Here is a 6635-nt window from a genome sequence, read left to right on the forward strand (position 1 = left end):
GTGTCGATTCCGGGAACGAAAAATACAATCGAGATGCGCTTCCTGGATTCGTATAGATTTCTCTCTGCAAGTCTGGATGCTTTAGCGAACAAACTCACCGACGATCAATTTAAAATAACTAGAGCTAGTTTTCCCAACGTAGACGTAGAACTCGTTAGACGTAAAGGGATTTATCCTTACGAATATGTCAGTGATGGTTCTAAATTTAACGACGATGCTCTTCCACTTCCAAGAGAATTTTACAGCAGACTCAGAGAGAAAGGAATCACGGACGAAGAATACCAACACGCGCAACTCATGTGGGAGAAATTAGAATGTAGGACACTCGGAGACTACCACGATGCCTACTTAAAATTAGACGTGACGATACTCGCGGATGTTTTTCAAGCGTTCAGGAAAACGGCAACGAATATTTACAAATTAGATCCAGCGTATTTCTACAGTCTACCGGGATTAGCGTGGTCGGCAATGTTATTCCAGACAAAGGTCAAGCTGGAACTGATATCGGACGTTGACATGTTGCTATTCATCGAAAGAGGGATACGAGGTGGAATGGTGCAATGCGTACAGAGACATGCAAAAGCTAATAACGTACACATGAAAGAAGATTACGATTCAAATCGAGCATCGAATTACATCTTCTACGCCGACGTTAATAATCTCTACGGACATGCCATGGTTCAGAAACTTCCTTACGGGGGATTCGAATGGTTAGATCCCACTTCGATAGATATTATTCATTTCGACGATAGCGAGTGTGGTTTCTTCGCAGAGGTAGATCTCCAATTCTCCGACCACCTGCACGACACGTTTTCGGATTTGCCTCCGACTCCCGAAATCAAATGTCCACCCGACTCGGTTCAAGACAAGCTTTTGTTAACATTGGACCCTAAACAGAGATACGTTGTCCACTACAAGAATCTCCGGTTTTTGATTGCGAAGGGTGTTCAGATAGTGAATGTTAGACGAATACTAAAGTTTAAACATTCCACGTGGTTAAGACCTTACATAGAAATTAACACACAACATAGAACAGCTGCCACTTCCGATTTAGACAAGGACTTCTTTAAATTAATGAACAATGCGGTGTACGGAAAGACCATGGAGAATGTTAGAAAGCACGTAGACGTGAAATTAATTTCCGATAAGAATAAATGTCGGAAGTGGATAGCCGATCCTAGATTCAAGTCGAGAAAAATTTACAACGAGAATTTGGCACTTTTCAATCTACATATAAAATTGATGAAATTCAGAAAACCAATTTACGTTGGCGCAACGGTTCTCGACTTGTCGAAACTTTACATGTTCGAATTTCATTATGACGTGATGAAACCCTTCTACAATGATAAAATATCACTTTTGTACACGGACACCGACAGCTTCATTTACAGCATACAAACACCTAACCTATACGAAGACATAAAAAATCCTTCCATGCTTGAGTATTTCGATACTTCTGCGTACCCTCAACCCAACAGATTTGGAATTCCATCCCTCAACAAAAAAGTCCTAGGTAAACTGAAAGATGAATGTAACGGTGATATTATTGTCGAGTTCGCGGGTTTGCGTTCGAAGATGTATGCCATGAGAACAGAGAGTAGTGTCACGAAGAAAGCAAAAGGTGTGGGCAAAAATACGGTGGAGAACAAACTCACCTTCCACGATTACATCGATTGCCTCAAGACCAGGTCGTCGGTTCTAAGAGAAGAACAAAGAATCCAGAGCGTCAACCATATCATCACAACAAACAAAATTAGAAAAATTGCGCTGGATCCCGATGACGACAAGAGGTGCGTTCTCGAGTGTGGTATTCACACATTGCCGTGGGGACATCGTCGTTTAGAAATAAATAAGAATTGCGCACAGTGCAAATAATTAACACTCACCACCACACACAACAATTTTCACTAACTCAAAAAAAAAACATTTTGTTACTGAGTAAAAAAAACACTTTGACTGTCATTACAAAATAAAACTTTGACCGTATCCTTAAATAACCAGCATGCCTATGAACTTGTTCGGTTTCAAAAAACAGATCATCATGGAAACCATACCAGATCATGAAGTCTTACCTTCCGTGTTACCTAAACTCAACGGTCTGTTGATCATTCACCTCAACAGCATTTGGACGAAACTGAATGACGATGTGGGCAAGATGTTTTACGTTTTTAATAACAATTTACATTTCTACGAAATTCCGATCGACGGGAAACTTCAAATCACCGTGAATCCGGAAAACGCAGGCGAAATCAAAATTTCTACTGGCAAGAACATTTTTCGAATCAAGCACGACAAGATGCTTTCTAACATTACGTACGATGTGTCTGCAGGAGATTATTTTTACATAGAACTCCTCGGAGATTACGACAAACTTATTCCTCTTTTTGTAGAATTACGAATCGTCTATCCTATTATAAATAACCGTTAACCAAAAATGCCTAACGACATTTTCGGCAACACCAAGCGTGTAGACCACGCAGAAGAGATTCTCATGTTGGACATTCGAGTTAAGAAGTTGAGGGCCGATTTGATCGCTTTGCAGGAGACCTTAAACAAAAGTTTAGAGTCGGAAATCGCTACGCTCCAAACGCAATGTCTCGACCCCATTCTGAAAATCGATTCCGAACTGAAAACGCTCATAAAAAATTATGTCGACGTACCTTCTTACGACAGCGTTCAAAATATACAGTTGAGCGTGGATTCGCTTCAAAATGATTTGGCCAAATTACAGCAATTTCAATCGAAAAATGAAGATTTGGAAAAACTGAAACTCGAAATCGAAGAACGAACTTCCGCAATAGAAAAGAATTTCTCTGAACTTCAAACCGTCGTGAACGATATAGACGCAGAACGCTTGCATGTCGTTGTTTCCAAATTACAAGAAGAATTCACCAGCACGTTGGAAGAAATTAAATCCAAGTTGCAGACTTTGGAAGATACCATGACGAACCTACCATCGTCGGACGAACTGCAGGTCATCGGTAAAAGCGTCGCGAACATAAAAATTCAATTGGAGGCCTATCGAGATTTCGAACACATTCAAACCACCATCGCTACGCTTCAGGCGTCCTTGGAATTGATCAACGAAGAAATTAAAAATATTCACGCTGAAGCGAGAGCGTTGACGAGCATTCAAGACACGTTGAGCACGGTTCAGCAGAAGATCGAATATTTAGAAAATTTGAACGTCGAAACGAATCTCGCTCATTTTCATCACGTACTCGACAACATACAGGGTGACTTGGAATCGTTACGGACGAGCGTGCCTTCGAGCGAAGATTTGGAAAAATTGAAAACGGCGGTGACGGCACTATCCGATTCGAGCGACATCAAAAGTTCATTGAGCGATCTCGAGAGTAAAGTGGCCAATCTCCCCACCTCCAAAGAATTGCACGCTTTGAAAAGAAACATATCACGTATGCTGAAACGACTAGAAACGGAAACGGCGAACGTGGAACAGATTCGAGACGAAATTAGTTCGCTGGTGTCGACGCTGCCCACTTCCCAGAGCGTCGCCGACCTTCACACGCAGTTTACAGAGATGCGAAGCATCGTGAACGATCTTACCGAGAAGAGCTCGAAATTGAATCAAGTCGAGAACCTTCAGAACATTGTCGTCAACATCAGAGATCAAGTTGGAGTGCTGGAATCCACGCAGGAATCGACGCTGGCTTCTTTCGGTGCCAAGTTGCAAGAACTCAACGAAAACTACAAGCAGTTGAACGTGGAAGTGAAAATCAAACCGTCGTTTTCTGCCGTAACGGATACCATAGTCGAGCATTTGCTGCCCATCGAAAATAAACTCGGACAAGTTCACAGTAATCTGCTCGGTGTCGACACTAAATTCGCTAAACTGCATTCTCTGCAAGCCATCGAAATCAACAGCGTACCCAATCAACAGAGAATCTCCACGTTCGTCGAAGGTAACAAACTGTACATGTTGCATCCTTATCATCCGTACTACAAGTTTCTCCTCGATGGCACGATTCAGATAAACGAATTTTCGTACTGGTCTCACGGTAGAAAAGCTAGCGTTCCCACCATGACTTTGATATCGAATCGTGGTGTCCAGAAAGCAGGAAACATTCCTCTGGCACGTTGGAACGAAACGCGCAACATATATGAAATACACGAAGACGAAGATCTCACCGTTTTCGACGTGAGTGCCGGCGATAAGCTGATCATTCAAAACACGAGCGAAGTGCCGCCGTCTTTGAATCCCATCACGCTGGTGCTTCTCTTGAAACGTAATCTCTAAACAAAAAATGTCTAGGCAAGCCATCGTCGAAGAATTGCATAAACCTGCACGCCGTAACTACGAACGTTTGGCTGTGGTAACCAAGGGCATCGACGACCTCTGGCAAAGTGACCTCGTGGAGATGAGTAGCGGCAATTTGAAAAACGTACATAAATTGAACAAGGGCAACAAGTACCTCCTCACCGTCATAGACACATTTTCGAAATTCGCATGGGCTCTACCTTTGAAGGCGAAAACGGGAACGTGCGTCACGGAAGCATTCAAATTAATTTTTCGCGAAAGCGGTGGCAGACGACCACGGTTTCTGCAAACGGACAACGGTAAAGAATTTTACAACGCTGTATTCCAAAAATTTATTCAAAAACACAAGATTCGACATTATTCGACCTTCAGTCACATCAAAGCCAGCATCGTGGAAAGATTCAATCGAACCTTGAAAACACACATGTGGAAACGATTCACGCTTCGGGGAAATTACAAATGGGTCGACATCCTGCCGGAACTCGTCGACACCTATAATGATACGGTACACAGAACGATAGGTATGAAGCCAGCCGACGTTACCAAGTCCGACGAGCAGCGTTTAATTTCTACCGTTTACTGCCCAAAGTACACGCCCACGACAAAAAAAGCTAAATACAAAATTGGAGACCGGGTGAGGATCAGCAAATTCAAACGCACCTTCGAGAAGGGATTCACAAAAAATTGGAGCACAGAACTCTTTACGGTGGTTCGAGTTCTACCTGGAAACCGACACACGTATATAATAAAAGATAGTAGTGGCGAGATTTTGAAAGGGAGATTTTACGAAGAGGAACTCTCTAAAACGAAACACCCCGACACGTACCTCATCGAGAAAGTATTGCGTAGGAAAGGTGACAAACTGTTTGTCAAATGGTTGGGACTTCCGGAAAAGAGTTGGATCGACGCGGACGAAGTGATCTTGTAAGTACGTGGAACGTGGTGAAGCGTCTACCGGATCCAGAAAGTCAAACGAAGAAAAAGAACGGCAAGTTGCTTCCCGACAGCATCCGCTGTCTGATCGTAGGTCCATCGGGGTGTGGGAAAACGACACTGCTCGTGGACAATTTTCTCCTCGCACCGAATTGGTTAGATTGGAAGAACAGGCACCTGTACGTGTTCTCGAAAAGTTTGGAGCAATCCAAATACCAGCAACTGATGAAACTGTACGATGGTCTGGACATTGCAACGTTCGCCTCGGAAATAAAACCACTCGACGATTGTCGTGAAAATTCAGTCGTTGTGTTCGACGACGCCATCCTGGAAAATCAAAATGAAATTCGCAACTTTTTCACGCAAGGTCGTCACAAAGGAATGGATTGCTTCTACCTAGCTCAAACGTTTTCCAAAATTCCAAAACAGTTAGTGCGCGACAACGCTAATTTCATATGTTTGTTTCGTCAAGATCACACCAACCTCAAGCACGCGTACGATGACTACGTAGGCGGAGACATGAACTACAATCAATTTTCGGAACGCTGCTGCTCTACTTGCTGGAACGGTGACGATTTCGGATTCGCGACGATCGACATGACGAGGAAACCCAACGACGGAAAATACAGAAACAAAATCAACGACTTTCTAAACGTTGCAACGTTGTGAGAAACGACGTGTATAAATAACGTCATGACGAAACGAAAAATCGAAGACGAAAATCTCAAGCTTCGCGATTACCTCACGAAACGCTTCAAAGGTTGGAAATCCGAGAATCGCGGATTCTACGAAGAGAAGAAACGTCAGGATCAACCCGTGATCGATGCCATCAGCAGTCTAGGTAAAGAAATTAAAAGTGTCACGGAACAAAATAAAAATTTGATCAATGAACTCGTACCGCTCGCAGCTAAAAGTTACGCCGTACCCACACCCATTTCGAGCATTCCTTCGACGCCGTTCGAACTGAAGGATGCACCTGTACGACGTCGAGCCATAGGCAGCACGTCGTCGTCTTCGGATAAGATCGAGTTGGGACCTTTGGCACGAGACTACCTGAGCACGGGGAAATTCGACAAGGATGAAGTGTTCGGATTGTATCCCAGCATGGAAACCAGCGAAGGCGGCGGTGTGGTGTGGAAGATTGGGAAATCGAAGGTGACCTTCGAAGGCAACGACATTAAAGTCAATTTAGGCGACAAGGATAGTTGGAACAGGTATCCGGGTACGGTTGGACTGTGGGAACTCGTCGCCAAAAAGCAGCCGAAAGATTACACCGACGAAGATTACCAGAGTTACAAGGAAATTCTGATCATGACGGATGCCTTGTACCAGAACAACGACGCCTCGCAGAATAGGGTGAAATCGAGCAGCGGCGAGAAGTACAGGAATCTCATCAAACCGATTTGGAACCAGGTCAAAACAG

This window comes from Lepisma saccharinum, chromosome 6 (assembly GCF_977018435.1).
Source record: "Lepisma saccharinum chromosome 6, izLepSacc3.1, whole genome shotgun sequence".
Classification (NCBI taxonomy): Eukaryota; Metazoa; Arthropoda; class Insecta; order Zygentoma; family Lepismatidae; genus Lepisma; species Lepisma saccharinum.